This window comes from Protopterus annectens, chromosome 17.part0, assembly GCF_019279795.1.
Source record: "Protopterus annectens isolate FY-2018-M chromosome 17.part0, PAN1.0, whole genome shotgun sequence".
Classification (NCBI taxonomy): domain Eukaryota; kingdom Metazoa; phylum Chordata; order Ceratodontiformes; family Protopteridae; genus Protopterus; species Protopterus annectens.
This window is the reverse complement of record NC_056751.1, coordinates 574540673-574567609: the sequence shown is the minus strand read 5'-3', so window position 1 is coordinate 574567609 and position 26937 is coordinate 574540673. Positions and strand designations below refer to the sequence as shown.

The 26937-nt window shown below is 41.5% G+C and overlaps 1 protein-coding gene across 1 annotated transcript in view; it reads right to left on the bottom strand.

The window, feature by feature from the left end:
* The window catches only part of LOC122791460, a 429024-nt gene that overhangs the window by 39886 nt on the left and 362201 nt on the right, over positions 1-26937 (bottom strand). The window lies entirely within an intron of this gene.

Below are 26937 nucleotides of genomic sequence, written 5' to 3'. Positions count from 1 at the left end.
TGACATCATACTTCTAAGAGTTGATCTAGTAGTCAGGGACTTGGGAACACACATAGACAGTGATGTAGCCTTTGGCCATCTGTGGAACAGGTTCTCCATGCATAAGAAGCAGAGTTCCTCCCAAACCCAATTCAAGTATAACTTGGACAACCAGTTGGGAAACATGAAATTCATCCGTGGTTTGGCACCTGTTCTCTAATGAACACAGTCAGCCTGTAAATGGTTAATCTCTCAGGCCACTGCTTGTAAATCTTTCATCTTTGAAACCTCTGCTTGATTAAGGGTACCAGAACTTTTCTAATATTTGGGATGCATGGCTAGGCTTAAAAAGACCCTTGTGGTCATTAGCCTAGTCAGCATCGGTATGAGAACATTCTGAGATGTAACAGTGTGAGCCTTCACTGAATGATAACTGCATTATGTTGCTGTCAGTTTAAGAATATGAATTAAGATTGGAAAGAATATTCCAGAAGGTGCCATTTGAGTTGGCCAGAGCTTTGTGTTATGTACTTAAGTTAGTGCTTGTAATCAGCCATTTTAGATTTGACTTTGTGTAATCTCAATAGTTGTCAATACTATTCTAGACAATAACGCTTCTTTCCACAAAATGCTTTTATGTCTCAGTGGATTTACTGATGGCAGACAGCATATCATGGGACTTTTAATAAAGTCTATTTACATTTTTTATGTGCTGGACAGAATGTTGTACAGAGGCTTTATCTTTCTTTCTTTTGTTTTTGTTAACCATGCTGGAGCTCAGATCTTAAGCGACCATTTTCAGGTTCAACTTGGGTTTATAAAACCAAAGAATGAAGGAAGTACATATACATGTATATGCAATATAGATTTACATTATATATACTAAATAAAAAGAACAGAAAAGAAAAAAACATAGCCTTCAACATTAGCAGATGCCCAGAAATAGTGATCTTGGATAAAAATGTAATAAGAGTTGCAAATGCTCATAGTTAATATATACTAGTTTATGCAGGAATGAAGAGAAATAGTGGAAAAAGGGAACAGCACAGCAGAATTAAGAGAGAGTTGGAGTATGGGAGAGAAAGGAATGTGAAGAGGGAGAATGAAGATCCCAGTGATTAAGTGTAGTTACCAAAAGTTTATTAAGATTGTGTACAGAAGAGTGAACTGGGATAGCTAGGTAAATGTACTGTTCTGAAAACAAATGCATTTTGCTTTTCTTTAAAAGGTATTTTTGAGTTCAGTTTAGGATTTTTTGAAGGTGTGGATCTCTTTGAGGAAGGTTAGTAAGGATTACTATAGTTGGGATGCTAGAACACACAAGCCATGATTGGTGAGAGGAGTTCATTTCTAGGAGGCTTGTAGTGCTTGGTCTGAGTTGGGAATAGATTTTAGGTGATACTTAGAGTCAAGTGCCCAGAAAAAAAGGGAGAGCTTTGTTGTAATAGCTTATCAGTAAGGCAAAAGAGCATTAGTTTGGGTCAGTCTTGGACTAGGAGCCGTTTTGATTTAGGTAACGCTGAGCAGTAGTGCTCCCTTTTGGGGACAAGAGCAATAATCCTGCAAATGTTGTTCAACAGCATTTGTAGGGCTGACAGTTTTTTTTTCCTTGTATGCAGCAGGCATTATATAGTGAGTCCATATTCTATCTCTGCTAGAATAACCCCATCCCCAAGGGCTGTCCATCCTTCTGATGTTATCAAGTAGGATACATTTTGCCAAGAATAAGTACTAATTTTAGATAGTGGAAACATGGCACTTGAGGTTTTATTCAAGTCAGACCCCAAGATATTTAGGTGAGAGTTTCTAAGAGTTGAGTCAGTGTTGAAAATGGACCATGGGGAAGAAATTACTGGTAATTGTTGTTGTGCTCCAAATTACATATCTTTGGTTGTTTTCTTACTGAGTATACGTTTATTGTCTTGTAGGCAGCTGGATAGGTTGGTGAGGTCTTGCTTTATTTTTTCCTTCTTTTTTTCAATAATCTAGTGAGAGTTGTGAGGCCTGTAAATAACTATGTCATTTGCACATAACAGAATACATAGTTGAGATAACCCTGATGGGTGTTTAAACAAAATGAAGAAAAGGAGTGATCCCTGAGGGATGGCTTGAGGAATAATGGGGTGAGGATGATAAACTGATCTGAACTTTGAAAGATTTATGGAAAAGGAGATTCTTAAATCAGTCCAGAGTAAATGAACAGAAGCCTGAATTGATGTGTGAATTAAGTTGCAGAGGGTGGACCACCCAGTTGAATGCTTTGTAAGAATGTCCTTTTCCATGATCTGTAGTATGTTGACAGTAAGGAGGTATAAATAGCCATGGTGCTCTAGTTAGGCCAGAAACCATGCTACTAGTTAAAGGGCCTGTTGTATTTGAAATGGTATTCAGAGACTTGACCAAAGATGAACTTTTCAAAGATCTTCCCAAATATATGAAGGATGGAGATGAGTCTGAAATCAGAAGCAGTGTGAAATGTGTTAATTTTTGGAATTGGTTTAATTATTGCTCACTTCCAGAGGGAAGGCATGATGGAATGTGTGAGGAATACATTGTACAATGTGACCACTACATAATTTGGTAAACCAATGTATTTTCCTGCTACTCTGTCTGATCCTATTTTATCAAGTACTATGATTAGTTTATTTTATGTATGATCCTAAAGTAAAAGGTGGGGTTTACAAAGCTATTTCTGCAGTGACAGTAGGATGTGGTCAGAGGTCTGGCACTATACTGTACTGTATGTTATTTTTGTGGAGATGGTATTATTTGAGAGACTATCCCTGAGATATGTTCCACTATGTCCCAGAAAATGTTTTCTTTGTTATTAGATTGGATTGGGATGACTGAAAGCAGAAGTTTTCTATTCTTGTTGTTTTTAGTAAGGTTTGTTAAAAGAGTGAACTTCTTTCTGTTCTCCAATGTGGGGACTCTCTTCCACTGTTTCCAAGGCTGAATCTAATAAAGACGTGGCAGTTAGGATACTGGCAGCATTTGTTGGTGTATTATCACTGAGGAATCTCTATTGGCTAGCTCTTGGTTAAAGGAAGTTATATTTTCCTGGGTTTTTTTTTTTTTTTTTTTAAAGTCAGAAGGGGTGGAGCATATGGGAAAGTTTTTTGTGAAGGGAATGCTGAGGTTAAATGGGACAGGGCAGAAATTGCTAATACTGGGTGGGAGGGTAGACATGGGGGAGGTATTGTTTGGGTGGTTGGTTATAATTAAGTCATGAAAGAAATTATTGCTTTAAATTTGGTCTGATTGATTCATTCTTAAACATCATCAGGCCAAGATCTGTATAATTAATGTATCTGATGGTTTAGTGTGCTGAACTATTTCTTGAGTAGATGTTTAGAGATGTCATGTTTGCTGGGGGAAGTAGGTAGGCAACAGCTATTACTGTATTATGCTGCAAGAGGATCCCTGTTATGTCAGGATGCATTATGAGTGAGTGAAGTGATTACGATTTCTTGGGAGAGTAGAAAGGTACCCTGCTTTATCTAGTCCCAGATATGGGACTGAAAATATACCTGTGGCATGGGAGGATGTAAAAGAAATGAGGCGTTGAGAATTTCAGCCAGGATTCTGTTATGGCAAGGGCATGCAATTCCTAAGATTTGTTAAGTAGGCCACCAGTTCAGTAGAGCCACAGGGCCATGATGGGTTGATGATGGATGGGTTGGATAAGCAGTTCCCCCAAGAGGATGGTATGGGGTTTAGAATAATATATGAAGAAGCTAGTTGGAATGCAACAGGTTATGTTAGTTGGAAGAAAAACCTAAGCAAGTTACATTGTAACTGCAGTGGGTAGCCCTCATATAACAGACTACAGATTGCGTTGCTTTTATTCAGGATTTGGGGTGAGAAAGAATGAGTTTTGTGGATTTAGGTAGGGTAGTAGTCATTTGCAAATAACTTCTGCTGATGGTAAGGATTGGAGAGGTGAATTAAGCTGTTTTGTAATTTGGAAGTGGGGGTTGAGGCATATGAAGTATAATTAAGTTGAACTGGAGTACAGCTCCCATTTTGGGTTTTTGGATGGTTGCTTAAACTGAGACAAGGATAATGTAATTTTCTAACAGTGACAGAGTGAGATGTTTGTAGAAAACATGATATGGAGGAGGGAGATTAGATTCTCTGAAGGAAGTAATATAAGATAAATGGCGCTTTAAAGGGATAGTTGGGTTATGTTGAGATGTTCTGATGGAGAGAGTTTTGAGAACAGAAACACTATGTACACAGGAGTTATAGAATGAAGTGGCCGTTAGAACACATGTGTTTGGTTAGTGATTGCAGGGTTGTGCAAGGAAGGACTTTTGTAAAAAGGATTAATTACATAGACTGGTTTGTATGGAGAAGTCAATAATGTATTCCTTGTTAAATGGAATTGTCTAACAGGACTTAATAGTTCCTTTTCAGCAGAGTCCTAGGGAGAAAAGCTCTACAGTCCAGGTATATGAACGTATATTGTACAAATGTTTGCTTTTTTACAAGGCAGCAGTCAGACTGTACAGTTCTAATGTATGTACATATAAGTATACATATATCTGGAAGAAATGTAGCAGTTCTTATTACACAGTACATATGACAGATAAGAAAACACAACCACATATGTACAAGAAAATACATGTATGCATTTAAATATATACCTGAGAAGTATAATTATTTTACATCAGTTCTTCAGACAACATACATATGCTAAGAAGTTGTTAATGGGTTCATCTGAAGTTGTTAATCTTCTTCCTGTTCATCATTGATGGGTTTGGAGTCGGCCTTATACCAAGCTTGCATGCACCAAAAAACTATCGAGCTAAGCTGCCACCCAGAATGCCCTTTGCTCAGTTACCTCAGATCTCGTTTGCCGCACAGCCATATAGCAGCGTTTCACCGAGCTCTCCAGCTAAGTGATTTTTCTAATATATTTACAAATTTTGTAAAAGTTTTTTCCTGTTTATAGTCTGTTCTTGATATCTATATTGTTTCAGCTCTACCCACAGGTATCTCTTTCTTACCATTGTTGGTATTTTCTAACTTTCTACCCTTGTGGTATCTTGTTACCATTGTTGGTATTTCCTCTCTTTCTTCTTCATTTCCTCTCTTTCCCTTTTGCATGAGTGTGTGTTCTGGGATGTCTGTAAAGAAAGGAACTACTGGGTTTAAACACTGCTCTTCTTGCAGTGGTAAACTGCTGAATAGTGACCTCCATGAAGAGTGTGTGTACTCTTTGGGGGTTCTGCATTTGTCGGCGAAACCCCCATGTCATATTTGTGTTCACTTCAGTCAGTGGATGCTGAATGAACGTCATAACAAACTGATTTTGAAGGGTCTACTTGCTTCGCCTTTTTTCGGGGCTATTTCTGTGACGGAGGTCTCATCCCCTCCTTCTGTGGACAAGAAACATCCTCTCTTGGACCCCTCTTCACCGGCCAGTGACAGAGGTAAAAGTCATAAACACAAGGCCCATAAGTCCTCCTCAGAGCACTGTTCTGCCTCCTCGGTTCTGACTACTACATCCGCTCCGAGCTCGACTCCAGCAAAACTTACCGAGGTCGCCTCGTCGGCACCTACCCTGGCACAGACGACTACGGTGCTGTCTACTGCCTCGGTTCTGATCAGCTTATCTGTTTCTGTCTCGGCACTTATATCACCCATTTCTGCTCCGATATCTGTTCTGACAACTACCACGGAACCGTTTTTGTCAACCACCCCTGTTGTAACTTCGGCTACGAGCCTGTTCATGGCTCCAACCATACCGTTGTTGCCAGTTTCAAAATTGGAATCGTCAGTGCCATTCTGTGATACACCACAGACCCGATACTCGTCAACTGTGGACCCGTTTGCCAGACAAGCCTGCAGCCCCTTTTTGGACCAGCCTGATTTCTCCTCTGGTGCATCGGTGAGATCCACCAGAAGACTTTCCAAATTGGATGTGGTGCACCTTTTTGACCAGCAGCTGACCGCCAGGGGAATTTCAAATCCGCCTAGACCCCATCCCACTCCAGGCTTTGGGTCTATTTCTCCAGCAACCCCTACTTACTCTCCTCCCTTGGATCCCTTGGTTCCAAGGCTTATTTATCCAACTTTTTCTAGAGGACTCCCTTTCTCTACGCCGATAACAACACTGTCTGAGGCCCCGAGACCCCTTTGGGTGTCGGTTCCATCGGAACCCACCCTTCCTCAATCTCATGCTTGGGGGGGGGGGACCTCCGGTTCCGGTCTCAATTCCGACTGTATTGTCAGTTCTGACTTCGGATCCAAGGGTGACTACCACTCCGAGTCTGCTTGAGGCTTGGTCCCCGGGGGCAGACTGTCTGGAGCGGGTTGTGACCCCGGTTCCGATTTTGTCATCTTCGGTTCCGGGCTCCCACTCCTCTTCGGGTGGGCCCGCTTTCCGGGTGATGGAGAGGGTGCTTGCTTCTAGCAATCCTCCTCCATTGGTTATTCCCCCATTTCCTTCTGAGCCGCAGCTGTCAAGGGGCACCCCCCCCCAGGACTCCGAGAGCACAAGGTTCAGGAAACCCCTACACAGGGTATTTCCCTTTCTGAGTCTTTTCGGATGCTCCAACCAAAGAACCCCCTAGGAAATGGGTGTGTAAGAGGAAGCACATGGACTTCCCGGAGGAGTTCCTTACGGAAGATATGGACTACGATGATGAGGAAGGGTCCCCACGGTCACCCCCTGATGATGCCTCCTTCAGAGACATCATGGAAATCTTAAAACAGAGGGGTGACTGGAAGTCCTCTAACCCTTCCTTGTAGGAAATCGTATTCCTGCAGGCCTTTCGCTCTCAGCCCTCTACTTCTTGGGTGACCTCCACCTGTTGGTGGTTAAACTCATTGTGCAACGGGCATGAAAGAACCCCTTACTCCATTGAGGCCATCCCCAGGAGATCAGACAAGGTACTCTCCCCTCCAGAGGATCAACCCTATTGGTCTAGAGGTTTGCCAGTAGACACTATGGTGGTGGCGACAGCCATGAAAAAGGACCTTACAGAAGAGAGTCCTGCTTTTCACCCACCCAACAGAGAGTCCCAGGCAATGGACAGGTTAGGGAAGCGAGTCTTTGCATCAGTGACCTTTGCAGTTAGGTCTCTGAACTTTTTGGCACATTTTACGAGGCTCCAGAGAGATCTCATCTCTGAACTCTCCGGAACCCTCGTGGGCCAAGTATCGGACGGAGCACAAGATAAAGTTGCTTCCCAACTTGCCACCCTAGAAACAATATCTAATTCATCCATGAGGTTGCTGTCACACGCAACCAAAGGAGCAGCTAGAGCTGCGGGTGCAGGCATAGTCATGAGATGCCATGCCTGGATTTGCATTTGTGACCTCGCGGACTCCTTCAAGTCTTCCATTCTAAATGCCCCTATCGAGCTATTCAGTGCTAAGGTCAAGGACACATTAGCCAGGTGCGAACAAGATGGGAAGACCATGTCTGCCTTTGGCCTATGCTTTTCCAAACCTCAGTGTTCCTTTTCCAGGAATCAGAGGAGCGGGAAGATGTGGCACAAGAAGTCTCATGGTCCTTTTCGAGATGCACATGGTGGGGACTCCTTCAGAGGCAGAGGGGGTTCCAATAATGGAAGGCGTCCCTTTTGGGGAAAAGGGGGTCCCCGGAACCAGGGCTCCAGAGATTCCTTCTTGGGTAGACTGTATCAGTGCCTGTGAGGCGCTGCCTGGTTGCTTTCCTCTGAAAGCAGTCGGGGTGCATTTTTATCTGCACCAAGCTGCCTGGCTCCCCATTACAAACGATCAGTGGGTGCAGAGAATCATTGCCAGAGGGTGCCATATTCCCCTAATAGCTTATCCAAGACCTCCAAAATCCCTTCCCAGTGTTCCACCCAGTCAAAGGGAGGAGGCAGCTTCCAAAATACGAAAGCTATGTCAAAAAATGAGCCATCCAATAGGTCCCCCCAGATCAATGCGAATCAGGGTTCTACTCAAGATTCTTTATGGTGCTAAAGAAAACAGGGGACTGGAGGCCCATTCTGAATCTCAGTCAACTAAACAAATCGGTAGTTCAGACCAAATTCTGCATGGTCACGATTCAAACCGTCCTCCCCTTTCTGTGGGAGGGTGTGTGGATGTACTCATTAGATCTCTGGGATGCATATTACCATATCAAGATGGACAAGCGCTCCAGAAGCCTCCTTCACTTCTGGTTGGGAGCCAATCACTACCAATTCAGAGCCCTGCCTTTCGGTCTCTTGACAGCCCCCAGTGTGTTCACGAAATGCCTTACAGTGGTAACAGCTCATCTGAGGCTTCAGGGATTCCAGGTGTTTCCGTACCTAGATGATTGGCTCCTCTCCTCCCCCACCAAACGCTTTCTGGTTAGGACCCTCCACTACACCCTGACTCTAGGCATCACCATACATTGGGATAAATCCAACCTTCAACCCTCACAACAACTGGAATTCATAGGGGCAATATTCAACACCCATTCAAGCCTGATCTCACTTCCTCTCCGCAGGCTTCAGAAACTAAGGGCACAAGTTCAAGTGATACTCTGTCGAAGACAGGTGTCTGCAAGGGAAGCCCTCCAAGCCTTGGGATTTATGGCTGCAGCCATCCCTACAATTCCCTTTGCCAGACTACACATGAGATTACTACAATGGCTCCTTCAGGCCCAATGGATACCCAATCTTCACTCCCTGAGCTCACAGATTCTCATCACCAACACTTGCAAACTAGATCTCCTCTGGTGGATGAGTACAGATGAAAATCTTTAGTGTTGCCCCTACCAGTTTCCCCAGCTCAGTGCCACAGTGACCACGTTTGCTTCCCTGATGGGGTGGGGGGGCCACTTCCAGGGGAAAGTCAGTCCAAGGCACGTGGTCCAATGTAGAGGTCAACTTGCATATCAATGTCCTGGAGTTAAGGGCGGTGCTGTTGGCGTTTCATCCGCTCCCTCCTTCTAGAACAATTGCTGTCCAGTTGGATAACATGTCTGTGGTCTGGTACATAAACAAATAAGGAGGGACCAAATCTTACCCCCTATGTCGCGAAGCCATGAGAATCTAGCAGTGGGCAATAGCTTCCAACCGCTTTCTGATCGCAACGCATATCCCGGGGAGCTCCAACATGATTGTGGACACGCTGAGCAGATGCATTCTTCATCCTCATTAGTGGTCTCTCAACCCAAGTGTGGCGGCGGAAATTTTCAGCCGTTGGGGCCAGCCATGCTGCGACCTTTTCGGGGAGTCACCAAGAGATGCTTTGACTTACGATTGGCCCACAAGCCTCCTTTATGCTTATCCTCCGATTCCTCTGATCCCCCTTGTTCTAAGGAAAGCTGTTCGGTTGAGAAGCAGAGTGTGATACTCATTGCCCCATTCTGGCCTCGTCAAGTGTGGTTTCCCTTCCTTCAACCTCATCTGTTACAACCTCCTTGGATCCTAAACACTCGTCAGGACCTCATATCTCACCCACAAGGACTGACTCTCCCGAATCTGTCCACTCTCAAGCTGACAGCTTGGTTTCTCCATTTCCGTTAGTTGCCAGACAGAAACCCCTCTCTTCACCCATATATGATATTATCTTGGCCAGTCATAAACCATCCACCAGGAAACTTTACAGGGACAAATGGAAAAGATTCTCTATTTGGTCACATAATCAAAAAATAGACCCTTTCTCAGCCCCCGTAGCCACTATTCTTCATTATCTGGCTGCTGTTCTACAATGGGGCCTCAGCTTCCACCATTAGAGTCCATCTAGCAGCTGTTTCCAACTTCCATAATGGGTCAGATGGAGTGCCACTTATTTCCTCTCATCTTTGCAAGACCTTCCTCAAGGGTATTTTCCACAGCAGGCCTCCCATCAGACAGCCGGTGGAGGCATGGAATTTGTCCTGGGTTCTGCAGTCACTTTCTCGGCCCCCTTTTGAGCCAGGTGCAACATGTGATCTGAAATTCCTGTCATGGAAATCCTTATTTCTGGTGGCTATAACTTTAGCCAGAAGAATTTCTGAATTACATGCATTATGTATAAAGAGCCCTTATCTGATCTTTCATAAGGACAGAATATCACTTTGTACTAACCCATCCTTTCTCCCCAAAGTGGTTTCTGATTTTTCGATTAACCAGTCCATTGAGCTCCCTGTGTTCTTCCCAAATTACTCTAACAAGGGAGAATACTGCCTACATTCCTTGGATGTTCATAGACAAGTACGTTTCTATCTGGACAGAATTAGATCCTTTCACAAGTCGGACCAGCCTTTAATTTCCTTTGTGGGTCCTGGAATGGGAGGTGCAATATCGAAAGTTACTTTGTCTAAATGGCTCAGGGATTGCATTGTCTTCACATATTCATTTATGGAGTGATCAAAGCTCACTCAACTAGCACTATTGCAGCATCTCTTGCCTTCCCACTCTAGGGCCTCCATGGATGACATTTGTGCAGCTACCATTTGGGCTAAGCCCCACACTTTTATCAAGCATTACAAATTGGGTCAATGGTTCTCAGGAATGTTCTTCCATAAGGGCCACCCAGGTTCTCCAAGTAGCTGGGGACTCAGTCCCATCAGTGATGAATAGGAAGAAGATTAACAACTTCAGATAAAGAAGTTATGTCTTACCATAATGTTCCATCTGAGTTGTTGATCTTTCAGTCATCACACCCTCCCACCGTCCACCTCCTAAGGTTCCTGGCGGATCTTCTGGGTCTTTGTAATGTGTTAGGGTTTCAGAGATGGCCTCTGACTTATTTCTTCTTCTATATGTTGCATGCAAACTCGATCTAAAGTAACTGACCAAAGGGCATTGTGGGTAGCAGCTTAGCTCAAGAGTTTTTTTGTGCACGCAAGCTTGGTATAAGGCCAACTTTATTCCGAGGGCTCGGAACCAAACCCATCAGTGATGGCTGGAAGAAGATCAACAACTCAGATGGAATGGCATGGTAAGACATAACTTCTTTTTTTGTTGGTATGCAGCATACAGCAGTGTTAAGGATGAGAGAAGACAGATAAGACAGAGATGCACATTAGGAGAGGAGAGAAGAAGAGATGGTGAGAGAGATGGTGTAACAGAGAAGGGGGAAATCAGGGACTGGACAATGAATACTCATCAGTGGAGGCCTGGAAAGAAAATTATCAAAAATACATTCATTGTCATGTACAATGTCTGGACAGGCTGGGAAGGGAACAAGGAGGGCAGGAAACCTGCGAGGCAATAGCTAGTCAGTCAGTACATGCACATTACTATCGACTGTGGTGCTTGGGGCTGGCGAGAGGTAAGATAAGGTAAAACTAGTATGCTGACTTGTTAAAATATGGAAGTAGCATTTGTCAATATGTTGATGAGAAGCATCTATATTGCAACATCGAAGCTTTAGTTAATCGAATAACTAAAGCTCGATCTTGTAATATCGACAGCTAAAAATGTCAAACGGCCAATTCCACCAAGGGAAACACTTCCCTTGGCCAAATCAAAAAAAAAAAACACTTTACATCCGAAATCAAGTGGGGGGCTTCAACCCCATACACCCCTACCTAAATATACCAACTCCAAGATCGCTTCAATTTGGAGAAACGGGCATGCTCCACATTCCGGCCAAGGGACATGTTTCCCTGGGTTAAATCGGCCATTCAACAATTTACGGTTTCGATATGACAAGTTCGAGCTTTACTTATCCGATTAAGTAAAGCTTCAATCTTGTAATATAGATCCGATGGGAAACCTGTTTGTTGAGATGTTCCTCTGTGCGGTTTCTTTTTAATCTCACTGTTGCAATAAAATGAAGCCAACATCAGGAAAGAAGGGAAGGATCATTTTGGGTAGGAGCTTCTGTAAGAGAGTTGCAATAATATGAAACCAACATCAGGAAAGAAGGGGATGATCATTTGGGGCAGAAGCTCAAGTACATGTGGTAGGGTTTACTATCAGTACACTTCAAAAAAATAGCCACCCTTCCCCAAAGCAGACCAAATGCATGGGAAGCACCACTTTCTGGCAGAGTTGGGAGCTGGTATATTAAGTATAATATGTCGCACACACACACACACACTCTATATATATATATATATATATATATATATATATATATATATATATATATACACACACACACACACACACACACATCAATATAAAGTTTACTCTGTTATCGCCATAAACAACATAACCATTGTTTACAATGTATGCTGTTTTTGTATACATTGTACCATTATACTTCCTGTCTTCAAGCTATCCTTACTTATTTTTATTTACCCTTGACAAACATTCAGAGAAAAAGCTGATGGGAGTCCAAGCAATACACCATTTGGGAAAGAGAAATCACTGAAGAGTGTTCTGGAATTTCTTGCTAGATCTTGAACTTCAGATGAGGGTTTGACAATGCTGTCAGTCCTTTTAAGAGACTGTTGCTAGGCATCATGATATTTAAAGTTTTGTTTCAGAATATTCAGTACATTTTCTAACACCAATGGAACTGACATGCCTGAAGTTGTTCTTTTAGTTTGCTAAGTATAAGTAATTTGTAATCATATTATCTACAAGATGAAAACTTATGTCACATCTAAAGGCCTTACACTTGGGGTGAACAAAATCTATGAAGATTCTATTCTTGCGGAAGAAATCAAAGAAAATGGACTCCAATGACCACGCTATACATTATAAGAGAAAAAGGTGAATGGAGTGTGCATTATAAAATCTCCAATACGAATTAAGAAGGTACACTATGAAACTGTTCATGGATTTCTGTGAAGAATGCAAATGGATGCTTCTGGTGGTTAGGGCTATAATAGTGACATAATGATGTGGGAATTCAAGGGTGAGGCTCTTTGCTTCACAAGGACTGTAACACGTTGGCACACTATGCATATTTATTCATGTCATGTGAAAATAGTACAATGTTTAGGACCAGTTCTGCTACATAGTTAACAAAAGAATAAATCAGAATCACATTTATTGTCCAAGTATGCACACACACAAGGAATTTGACTCCAGTTTCAGTGACTCTCCAAGTATGAATTACATAAATGACATACATACAACTATTAAGACCAAGACAAATGACATACATGCAACTATTAAGAACAAGACAGAAAAGTAAATATACATATACATACAAGGTGCAAAGTTCAACTCAGTGCAAGAAATATTGAAATAAACTCTGAAAGAAACAAGTATTAACAGTATGTAAACAATACTGCAGAATCCTTGAAGGCTTGGGAAAAAGAATACCCCAACCTAATAAGCTGAGTTAACCATTTATGAACTTGATTGCCTGTGGAAAAAAATTTTCTTATATCTGCTTGTTTTGGTGCGTATTAATCTATAATGCCTGGCAGATGGTGATAGTTCAAAAAGATGGTGGCCTGGATGTGAAGGGTCGGTGATGATTTTATCTGCCCTCTTCATGCCTCTGGAATACTGCAGGTCCTGTAAGGAGGGCAAACTAGCACCAATGATATTTTTGGCAGACCTGACTATTTGATGTAACACATTTTTGTCATGATTAATCAGAGATCCAAACCACATTGTTATGGATGAGCTGAGAACAGACTCAATGACTGCTGTACAGAACTGAATCAACAGTTCCTGTGGGAGGTTGAACTTCCTCAGCTGTCAAAGAAAGTACATTCTTAATAAGTAATAAATAATTTAAATAAGGTGTCATGAACATGCACCTTTACAACTACCTTATGAAGTGAATCTGAAACAACAACCCAGCAGGGCCACCCCAAAAAGGGATAGCCAGAGCTGTGTAATGACTGAGGTATGGCATTTTAAACTCTTGAGAGGATCAAAATTCCCAAACCTTGGGGTAGGGGTGGGATATATTTCACAACTGTCCATGCAAAATTTTCCTTCAGTATATGTACCACCTCATATTTGCCATGAAAACATGCATGGTGGAAACTACGTTCTTGCCAAAATGAAATCCATAAAATAAATAACACAATTTGTACTCTACTAGAATCAACCCATAATTGTTGCCAGTTGTTATTCGCCAGGTCAGGAAGAAACAGGCAAATGTTTTGGGTTCTTGTTCAAGCAGCTTTATTATATACAAACACATCATAAACGAAGCTAAGTAACTAACATATAAACAAAACATATAAACAAACTAGCTATCATACATATAGATGTTAACACTCTGGCTGCACCTTCAAAATGGCACTGAAATTAACATGTGGTTGGAATTTATACGCACACGCAGATTCACTTCATAATCTTGAAATACTGAAACATCAAATTTCAGTATCTCGAGACTATGAAACCGAATCCACAAAACACCGAAACTACAAAACCGCGAAATTCAAACACCGAACAAACCGCATACACTACACCATACATACACTACAACATCCACATCACAACATAAACAAATAAAAACTACACACATACACAACTCATACACACATAAGCAGGGGGGCAAGCCCCCCCTGCACCCCCCACACTTATATATACTAACTCCGAGATCGCACAAACAGGAAACAAAAGCAAACACACATGCACATTCTACAGTCCCTCACACACACATCAAACATATCAGCACACTCATCAAACATATCAGCATACTCAAACACACTCTAACCCCCACTCAAATCCCTTACAAAACACTCACTTACCTGACAAAACATCTAGATCCACACACGGCACTGCGCACCATAAACACACAATCCCGGACATCACGTAGTGGTAAGGCCATAACCGCGAATTTGAGATATTCGAATTTGCGATTATGAACTTTCGCTGTTTTAAATATTCGGGTTTCTAGTCTCGAGATACTGAAACTTGACATTTCAGTATTTCGAGATTATAAACGGCTCCTGCACATGCAGACTTTAGAAAAGCTTCTTAAAGGTACAGCACACTTACTATTCCACATCTTCCCTCTTTGAGAAATGTGTCAGGGATTGTCACTGATATTAATAAATATGCAGTTTACACAGGAATACTTTTCATCATGCAATTACACAAAGCTAGGTACATATATACAACTATGTCCAAACTGCTGTGTATTTCACACTGGGCTTTGAGATGCAGCCATATCGTGTGACATAAAACTTAGGATCTTGTTTAGCAACTGGGATTGTCTCTGCTGATTGTTCAGTCTTAGGAACCTTGGGATTATCTGTTAGAACAGTATCAGGTGCCAAGACATGCTCTGAAACAGGAATATCATCTGGACTGCTCTGAGAGTTAGAGTCTTTATCACAGGAGCAATGCTGTAATATCTGTTCTGCTACAGGAAGAAGAAGGTGTCTGCGATTTCTCCTGTACTCCACACCCTCGGATTTAACAAAATAGGATGTTGAGTCTGCACATATATTCATTACTTGACCAATCCAGTCCAAACCCTTTGCTATTTGTATCCTCACTGTCTCTCCTTTTTTCAATGGATGAAGAAATCTGCTCGATTTTTCATAGCTGGACTTTTGAAAAGAACTCTTTTTAAATAACTGGGCTGTAATGGCTTGCTTTTAGCTTTAGGCCTCAATAAACTAGAACTGAGAGGCAATGTTGTTTTGGTTTACATGGATAGAAGTGCGAGGAGGTGAGCCAAGTATATCGTCACGGGGTATGTTCCTGAGACTGAGTAAATAAAAAAAAAAACATCTGTATTATCACGCTTTGACTTCTCAAGTAATTGCTTTGCACTCTGTACTGCACGTTCAGCAGGTCCATGCAATTGTGGATACTGTGGACTACAAGTAACATGTATGAAGTCCCACTCTTTTGCAAGTTTCTGAAACAATTGACTGGTAAATTGGGTACCATTGTCTGTGATTAATTTCTGTGGACTGAGAAATGGCATTTCAACTTAGTAATAACTGTAGTAGAAGTTAGATTATGTAGTGATTGATCTCAAACCAATTCAAATAACACTACCAGTACTAAGTAATGGTGATTGTTCCACTCAGATATGTCAATAACTATTATTGACCAGGGTATTTCAGGGATTTGACTTGCTGAAGTGGCTTTTTGTGCAAATGTGGTTTAGTACTATTACATACTGAACAGGAAGAAAGAGCTCTATCAATGTCTTTCATTACAGAAGTCCAAAACAGAAGTCTTCTCGCCCTTCTCTTAGTAGATTTGGAACCTGGGTGACCACGATGCAAAATCTGGATATACTCTTGTTGTAATGAAGCAGGAACAACTATTTTAGGACCTTTGAAAATAATGCCATCTTCCATCAACAACTCATCTGTGTAAGGAAAGTAAGGTTGCACATCAGGTGGTACACTAGATTGCTTTGATGGCCATCCGACACTGATGTAGTGATTGAGCTTTTGCAAAACTGGATCGGTCATTGTATGATCTCAGAGATCATCAAGTCTTGTGGTTGAAAAATTACGAACTTCCATGACATCAAAGTCAAAATTCTCTGCATCAAGCTGTTCCGTTGTATTTCTGGGTGATCTGGATAAGGTATCAGCCAGATAAAGAAGTTTGCCTTTCGTATAGACCATTTTGAAGTTGTACTTTTGCAATTTAAGCATCATTCTTTGTAATCTCACTGGAGCTGAATGCATAGGCTTCTTTAAAATAGTATCCAAAAGCTTTCTGGTGTGACCATGTAACATTTTTAACTGTGAACTCTCTCAAAGGTGCTGTTAATACACTGTACTTGCCTAAATTGTTGACCCTACCAAGAAAAAAGTGTAGAGCTTGTATATTATCCGGTGCTGGCATTTCAAGAATGGCTGCTTGTTTGGATGGGTCTGGTCTCAAGCCAATACTTGTAAATAAATGACCTACATATACACTGTACTTGCCTAAATTGTTGACAAAATATACTGAACCCACTGATATTGCCAACATCCTGGCAGATAGATTCAGTGCAAACTTCACCCCCCACTCACCCCCAGAAGGGCCCACAACAATACCGGAAAAGTGTAGTGTCCCGGAAATCACAGATGCACAGGTGAAAACAGCCCTTTCAAAAGCCAAAAGCACAGCATCAATGGGGCCAGATGGTGTCCCAGGCTGCGTCTTGCACGAACTACAGAATGAACTAACCCCCCCACCTAAACACACTGTTCCACCTCAGCCTCTCCACAGGCTACGTGCCCATAGAATGGCACACAGCAACGGTTATTCCGCTCCACAAAGGAGGGGCCACAACTGACCCTGGTAACTATCGCTCCATAAGCCTGACTAGCCTGGTCTGCAAGGCTATGGAGTGCATCGTCATGGAACTCTTTGTTAATGAGCCTCCAAACACTTGACCCGACCCAGTTCGGCTTTGTTAAGGGTAGATCATGCCTACTAAACCTGGCTGACTTCTTCGAGACAGTCACCAAGGCCATAGATGAGGGGAAGGTAGTTCACACAGCCTACTTTGACCTTGCCAAAGCTTTTGACACCATTCCCCACTCGGGAATTATAGAAAAACTTACCAGCCTGAACATAAACCCCTATGTCACAAGATGGGTTGCCAACTGGCTTGCAGACAAAACTCACACGGTAAGATTAGCGGGCTCCAGGTCCGACTCTAAACCAGTCACAAGTGGTGTCCACAAGGCTCAGTCCTGGGACCCCTACTGTTTGTCATATACTTCTCAGAAGTACAGGCAAACACAGGAGGACTATGGCTAACCAAGTTCACCGATGACTGCAAACTGGGAGCCATAACTGACTCTCCGGCTGACACGGACATTCTCCAAAAGGGCCTTACTGAGACAGACACCTGGTGTCAAAGTCATGGTCTCAAGCTAAATGCCAAAAAATGCATAGTCATCCCATTTGGGAAAAAAAAAACACCCATGAATTACCACATAGGTGGCAGCCCCCTTAATACAGAAGAGGTAATAAGAGATCTGGGGACCCAGGTAGATAGTAATCTCTCCTTTGACAATCATATTGCCAAAGTAGTTAGGAAATCCTTCTATGTAGCCCATCTATTTACTAAAGGGTTCGCATCTAGAAATAAAGAGGTTATAGTGCCCCTCTACTCGTCACTCATCAGACCCATCATAGAGTACAATGCCCCATTTGGGATGTACCTCACAAGACACTTTCAACAGCTGGAAAGGCCACAAAAATACCTCACCAAGAGGATTACTGGCCTCAAACATATGTCCTATGCAGCCCGACTGGAAAAACTTCAGCTGTACTCGGTCACATATCGCTTACTCAGAGGTGATCTCTGCCTGACTTACAAAGCCATGTCCAACTCAGAATTGATGGACATGCTCCACCTAAAGAAATCCATGTCACTGCGTGCCACTCGCTCTAGTGAGCTAAACTTCACCACAACAATAAATAGAACATGCTGGAGGGATAGATTCCTGTCACAGAGACTCCCCATGCTTTGGAACAAAATTCCAACTACATTAGGCAGAGCCCCTCACTAACACTCTTCAAGAGAAACCTTGACGAGTGGATGGGTAACAGAAAATACACCCCTGGGATCACTTCATTGGCTCTTCTTGACAGAGGCTCAGTTAATTAATCAATGGGGAGGCGAAAGCTGACACACTCTGGCTAGGCTTATAAATGCCCTTGGGCAGATAGCCTAGTACCTATCTATGAACCTATATGTAACTTCCGGAAGTCTGAATTTGTACTTCAGAGGTTTGAGCTTTAACTTCACTTGATGTGCTCTGTCGAGAACTCTCTTTTAAGATTTCTGTCATGCTCTGCCTCATCATTGCCTCTGACCAATAAATCATCTACTATTATGGCACAAGGATAACCCGAAAACATTTGCTCCATTGCATGCTGAAAGACTTCACTTGCAGAATTTACTCCAAATGGCATCCTTGGGAATCTATATCTTCCAAATGGGGCACTGAATGTAGCCAGTAATGAAGATTTGCAATCAAGCATCACTCTCCAAAAATGAATTCTTGAAATTATTTGACTGTAGAAGTCATTTATCATCATTTTAAGAAACCTTTTGAAATAATTGCACAGTACGAATAAACTGGCCAATAGAAGCTAAGGGCAAGAAATATTTCAAAGCAATTGTACTTTACGAATAAACTATTTCGAAGTAATTGCAATTTACGAATAAGCTGTTTTGAGGTAATTATACTTTGCGATGGAACTGGGCAGAAGAAGCTCAGATTGAGAAACACTTCGAAATAACTACTTTGCGAATAGTACGCAGCACACTGAAATTTCCTAAAATGGCTGCACTTTGCCAAATACTCTGTACAGTGCAAACAACATTCTGTGATGGCAGCACTCTGCGAATAGACACACCCATACACAAGAAACTTTTCGAACTGGCTGTTTTTGACTGTACTTCACGAAACAGATGCACTTTGCACACAAGCTCTTCGAAATAAATGCACAGCAATAAACATACTGTTAAGCACTTTTACACACTTTAAGATACTTTGAATAATTCTAGTTATGCTCTTCAAGGGTTCAATCAATGTGAAGTAGCAATTTATATTAAAACACAGTAATTTGCCAAAACACATGCAGTTACCTTGCTTTATTTATGCTCAATATGCCCTTTTCTGTCCCTTCTGTTATATTCGTTTTGCTCATTTAATCACTTTTCATGCCCTTTATATTTTCTTGTGCCAGTTTTAACTCTAGACATGCTCATTTTATTAAATAACCTTGTTTCAAACATTCCATTTGATTAATGAGCTTTTTTATGTTTCTCTTTTGCTTAATAAACATTTCTGTTTCATTTGTTTGCTTAGTAAAACATTTTGTGCCCTTATAATTCTCCATTTTATCTCTCTTAATAAATAAATCTTTTGTGCATATTTTCTTTACCTTTAGCTTGCTTTTGGCCCTTTTTTGCTCTCACTTCACTTAGTTTGCCTTTATAGTCACCTCTGCACCTTGTGTCTCTGAAGAGTAGTCTTTACCATCATGGTTCTGACACCATGTCGCTCGCCAGGTAAGGAAGAAACAGACGAACATTGTGTGTTCTTGTTGCTGTATTATATACGAACACATCATAAACAAAGCTAAGTAACTTTAACTTATAAGCAAACTAGCTATCATGCAGTAGATGTTAACACTCTGGCCGCACCTTCAAAATGGCACTGAAATTAACACGTGCTTGGAATTTATATGCACACGCAGACTTTAGAAAAGCTTCTTAAAGGTACAGCACACTTATTATTCTACACCAGTTAACTAGAAAGACATACTTCAGTAGGTTGTACCTTAATCTGTCTCAGTCAACAAAAAAGTAATAATAATAATAATAATGATGATGATGATGGTAAGAGCTAAAACAACCTCACTTCTATAATTACATTCCCGGACAGTATTACATAGTCCAAGTCCCCAGCCTTGATGTGTTGTACAGACACACAATGCCTCAAAGAAAATCATTTTACTTTTATTTTTTCTGATTTTTTGGCTGCTGTTTGGACAAGTAATTATAGTTTATATATGGCCTAAGGTTTTCCCATACTGTCTGTGTGCCTCTTCATTTGGTAAAAATGAATGAAGGCAGACAGGTTATATGCGCCTCTGCATTCAGTAGAAATGTGCACCAAAGCATGAAATCAGAATATTAGGATAACTAACCTGAATTACTACCACCACCAGAGTACCACATTGTTTCATATCCTCTGAATAAATTAATCCCTTGCAGTTTGATCTACATGTTAAGTGCATGATTTCCTTAGCTGTAGAGGTATTTTAGAGGCACAGCTTGTATTATGTGCCATCATTAGCCTTTGAAGTCCACATGCATATACTGTATACCTCCTGAGGAAAAAAAAACACTGGGTATGCTAGGTCAACAAACAGGTTGTTATAGGGTCTCATACAAGGCCTTCCCCTTTGACTAACTAAACTGTGTGCTGGTTTCATATTGTGCTTTTACTTCTTGCTTCTAGTTGTATAATACAACTGAACGCATTGGTATGCTGCAACAAAAGCTGTTCTCTTTTTCCTGTTATTTCCTGTTTTCGAGATCAAGTCCTAGTCTTTTAAGTATGATATTATTTAAGTCAATGAAAAGGGAATCAGCTTAAATGATCATTTCATATTTGTGCTGTTCATTTATCAGATCTACTTTTATCAGCCTTTATCAGTTACATTAGGCTATTGCTCCTTAGTTACCAACAGTCTATATTGCTGCCTCCAAGCTTATGCATTACTTGGCTACTATGTTTCCCTTTACAAATGAGGCACTGTATCTGTGAGCCATACTCTACTTGCAGTCTTGTATCAGTTAATGCCCTTCAATGCATACTTGATAATGCTGTATTTGTGACAGACTACACTAGTGGAAGGCATATTACACTAATTGTTCCAGTTGCTCTACAGTCCTTTCTGTGCCTGCTTTGGGGCCTATAAATGACCTGATTTTGCTGCTCAGGCCTCTCCCTTCTGCCCTCTTATACTCCCTCCATTTCTGGTGTATATACACATGCGTGCGTGTGTGTGAGATTGTATGACAAGCATTTGTCATTTAACCTTCTCAGTTATTTCTATTGAAAAAGCTCCTGATTGCTGGCTGTTACTTAGCAACAGAAGCCTCTTCACTCTTCTCTCATTGTCTTGTTTTACATGACATTTAACTTATTCCTGATCCTAATATACCTTATCCCCCTATAAACAAATGCACTTCATCGCATCCTCTCAATACAGCTGGATTGCTGCAAGTTCCCATTGACTTGCTCACCTGCCTGGATTTTCTCTACTGGCTACATATATTGGCTACCTCTTTAAAACAGCTACTATACCACATCAGTAGCCCTAATATTATGTCTCATACCTATGTTATCAACAGGCTTGACTGGGCTTGTAAAGCTCCAGGATGTTTTGCCATTCTCTGTGATGATTCAAGTAGATTCTTCTCACCAGCCAATTCAGCCACCTATCTCTACTCACCAAGACCATCTAATCTACCCAATTCAGTTGTGGGTAATGTCTGTAACACATACTTGTGTAACTGATGTCACTGCAATTATGGGCAGCTGGAGAAAGGTGATTTAGTGGCAGTTAACTTACTGGCTTTAATTTTACCTACTTCCCATCTTCAATCTATCATGACTTGCACACTATGTGTTGCACAGTACCAAAAACACTATTTTAATTTAAAAAGTGGTTCAAAATATAAATACATAATAAAAAGCCTGAGAGGGCACATACCCACTCGTATCCAAAAGGCATATCACCACTACTGGCTGAATGCCGGACCTCTTCAAGAGACAGAGAATCATGAAAGAAACACTTGAATTTAAGTTTCACTTTATAGTCCTTGCTCATTTCTGGTTCCCCCTCTGAGTCTCTGTTTCCATTTAAATAAGTTAGGTCTCTAGCATTTTTCTTCCTTATACTCAACAGCAACTATTACATTTAGTACACTTCTTACAAACATTTTGTCTTCCCTTTTTAGAATACATTTAAATGGAAACCTTTTGGAACAATATGACACTGGCAGACATGTCTGTTTCTGTTTTTATTGGTCATGCCATTCGGCAGATATTAAACCATGACAAATTCTCAGGTTCAGTATTCCCATCAACCCCCCCCCCATTTTTGTACATGGGGTATCAACTACCAGTTTGATTCAGTGTCATTCTCCTACCTTCCTTGACAGCCATGCCTGAATGTCGTTGGTCTTCTTTCAAGCAAATTATCTATCTCTTGACTATATGTATAGCCTTATTTTCTCCTGCCTTCTTCCTGTTGCTCTCAAATCTTCATCAAATTGTCTTCTTTTTCCCTGCATGAGTGCCTGAACCACTGTAATCAGATCCATCTCTACAACTTGAGAGTTACTTTGGCTTCTGCTCTGATGATGTCATTTCTTTGTCTTCCCACAGTGTGCATCCTATCACCATCTCAGGCACTTCATATCCATTACCTCTAGCTTCCTCAGCTGCTCTGTGTTCACTGCCCAGGTTTCTGTACCATAGAGTAGTACTGGTCACACCATTTTTGTACAACTTACTTTTCAGTTTCTTTGACATTCTTTTGTCACACACAACCCCTAAAACTGTGTGCCAGTTGGCTGCAGCTCCTCTAATTTTAGCTTTGACCTCCTCATTCAGTCTTCCCTTCTCATGAACTACCTTTCCCAAATACCGGAAGTAGTTAAACTGTTCCATTATTTTCCATTTTATCTCAAATTTCAGCTCCTTCTGAGTTCCTCATTTGCTGATATGACAACTGTCTTGTCAGTTGCATCCCATGTGCTTTTACTTTTGCATTCCACTTCCTTATTACTTGCTGAAGTTCTTGTTCAAAGTCTGTTTGTAATGCTGCAGCATCTTCATACAGCAGCTTTGTTGATCTGGCCTCTCCAAACTGTTTGCTAATATAATCCATCACCAATATGAGCAGTAGTGGGCACAAAGCTCAACGCTGATGAACCTTCACTACCATGGGGACCCCTCTATGAGTCTTAACATTGTTGATACTTGTGTCATTGGGTCCTTGTATATAACTTACACTACTTCTTACTGATGTTTCTGGGACTTCAAGCTACTGCAGGACTGCTATAATCAGCTTATGTAGGACATTGTCATATGCTTTTTCCAAATCTAGGTATAACCATTGAACTGTTTCCTCATCTCCAGCTCCTTCTCCACTATCAGTCTCGCTGCAAATGTCAGGTTGGTTGTGCTGCATACCGATCTGAATCTCTGCATATTTGTTTATCACTCATCTTCTCTAGCACTTTCATACAGTGCAACAGGAATTTCTTCATAGGTGTATACTAGATTAATGAGCACTGGGGCCCTTATAAACCTTGCTGTGCAACCCAAATGTCACCCACAAACTTGATTTATATAGCCAGTGACTTACTGACTGCCTCTGTCCATCAGTGTCATAGGAGCCAGACCAGGAATGAATTTCCAATTACCCATCTATTGGTCCAAGATGCACTTAAACAGGGATAGGTAGGAACTCTGCTTCACATAGATGGGGACACCAACTCCAAGCCACAAACTATATTGTCCACTTGGGTGAATGTTCCCTTTGTTCTTGTCATCTGGGGTAAGCCTTTCACTTCATATGATTATGAATACTGTCAGGAACCATTTCTCCACTATATCACTCAACATCTAGATCATATCTGCTGTGACCTCATTTCAGCCTGCTGCTTTCCCTGATTTAATTTTCCTTAGTGCTGTTATTACTTCTTCTATGGTTGGTTATTTTTCCTCTTTCATTGTATACTGTGTATGGGACAGTACAACTTCTATGGGTTTTCTTTATTCAGAAGTTGTTGGAAGTACTTCTTCCGTCTGTCTTTGGTGTCCTTTGTACTGGTGGGCAGATTGTTGCTAGCATTCCTTACAAGTGGTGTCTGAAGAAGTATCTTCTTTTCTTCCTGTCTTTGCCTTGCAACCTAATACATGTTTCTTTGTGCCATCTACTGATTAGCTTTCCAGAAGTTGGTAGAGTGACTCTGATGCCTTGTGTTTTTTTGCTATTGCGGCTGCTCTCTTAGCTTCTTTGTTGACCAGCCAGTATTCCATCTCAGCCTGGTTCATCTTTTCTATCTCCCACTTTTTCCTCCACTCTTCCTTTCTTCTGATAATTTCTTAGACTTCTGCGTTCCACCACCAGCCACCTTATTTCTATACAAAGCTGCATACCTGTTTTACAGTCCTCACACATTCTGTTTTGAGATGTCACTGTTCTTCTGACTTCATCTATTTCTTCTTCTTCCTGAGAATCTATAGCTCTGAGTAGTTCCTTGACCTCTTATCCTTTCACTCCAGTCAACTTCCAGGTCTTCAGAGTAGTCTGTCTTGATCTCAGAGTCTTCTCTGACCACTGCTTGCAGCTGATTATGGCCATCAGTGGTTTATGCTGTGGGCCAGCTGTTTCATTGGAATGACTTTGCAATCTCTGATTTCCACCCACTGCATTTCCATACTAAGAGGAAGTCTACCTGAGTAGTAACTGTCTTTTTTTTTTTTTTTTTTGTGAACCATTTGTTGGTCACTTTCAAGCTATTTGCAGGACAAAGGTCTAGAATGGCCTGTCTTTCTTTATTCCCATCTCCAACCATATGGACCCAGGCAGTCCCCATATCCTGTTCTGTTGGTCGCAGTATGAGCATTCAGGTCTCCCATTATCAACACAAACTCATGTTGTCCTGTTTTACTTTGCAAGGCCTTTGACTCTATCCACAGGCTAGGATTATTGACAAACTCTCCCAACTCAACATTAACTCATACATAGTTCGGTGTATTGGATGTCTGGCAGAACCCATACTGTTACGGTAATGGGTATTTGCTCTACACAGGAAAAATTTCACTAGTTGTGTTCTACAAGGCTCTGTCATGGGTCCCACCCTCTTTGTTATATATTTCTGTGGCATAAAAGCCACTATCAAGGGACTATGACTAACCAGGTTTACTGATGATTGCAAACTGGGTATGGTTATCAAATACTATTCTGATACTCAAATTCTCCAACAAGAGCTAGACCAAACAAATGGTTGGCATATTAATCATGGGTTTACTACAAACATCAAGAAATGCATCATAGTTTTCTTGGTTAAATCTAGCATCACTGCTGCTTATCATGCAGATAACGTTCCACTTAAGTTTGACACAGTCATTGGGGACTTAGGTACACATGTTGATAACAGATTCTCCTTTGACCACCATGTCTCTGTGGTGGTTAGAAAATCCTTCTCCCTTCCTCAGCTTATCCTTCGTGGCATTCCCTCGTGGTCTAACAAAGTTCAAGTTCCACTTTATTTATGTCTTACTAGACCCATCAATGAATACAATGCACCCCTTGGCATGCATCTCACCAAGTACCTAAACCAGCTTCTCAGTACTTTTGTTACTCTGATAGACTAAAAGCTGTGATCTCTGCTTAGTGTTCATGCTTTGGATGATCCAGCAATCTTTGAACTCCTTCATCTAAACAGAATAATTAGAAAGCAAGTACCCCTTCTAGAGACCTAAACCTGTACTATCACATCAATAAGACCAGATGGAGTGACGGGTACCTAGCCCAACTATACATCATTTGTGGAACTGGCTGCCCTTGCCTACCAACATTTAAAACCAGTCTGGGTGACTGGATGGTTGATTGCAAATTTTCACCAGTAGTATGTGGAGAAAGTCTACTTAATGGGGGGCACTGCTAGTTTCCCACTAGTACTGGGTGATGTGGCTAAGCTTCTTGATGGTCTCTTTTGTCTGTAAGCTTAGTAAGAACCTGTGAACCTACAACTGCTGCTTGAATGCACTCTTTTCCTCACAATGACATAGCTTTTTTGGGTCACAGACTGAGATGATGAATACTGCCCTATCCTTACACTGGAGTCTGATTGCCATGCGCCCATAGCTATTTCAGAGGACATCCCTGATCATCATTAGAAGATTCTCCATCACAACAATTACCATGCCATTTCTAGTCTGTTCTCCCCCTGACTAGTTAGCTCTTGATCCCAAGCTCCACTTTTTCTCCTGGATACACTGGATGTCCAGTCTCCTCCATACCATCATGTCTTCACTTCTAAGCTACACCCTGTCAGTGGACCTACATTCAGTGTAGCACTCCTTACTTCAGACTGGGAAACTGGAATTAAACAGAGGCACAAAAGACCCCTTCCACCATTAGCATAGGTTGTAGTATCCCAGGTCCTTGACCCACTTATCACCAGCAAATACCATTGTCCATGTTTGGGAACATCGGTCAATGTGACAAATTACATAGATCCACTTATTAGGAAGTCCATTGGCTAGCCCTTACAGAGCTCAGTGTTTTCTTATTAGGATACTTTGCACCACAGGTGATGACTAAAGCAGTTGGTCTACATAACTCTTCCCCAGTAGGCACCACCTCGAATCTATGCTGCTGCTGCGAACAAGTTCATTTAATTTTGGGTGCACTCTGATGGCATCTCTCTCATGTGTGAGGTAGAAGCACCAAGAATGTTTCTGGGAGGTGGAACATACAAACCACACACGTACTGACAAGAGGTCAGGCTTGAACCCTTTATCTTGTGCCTTGGAGGCAAAGACCTTAACCATTATGTCTTCCAGATTTAATATATTTAGGTGAAAACTAATCTTAAAATGATTATAAAAGCACC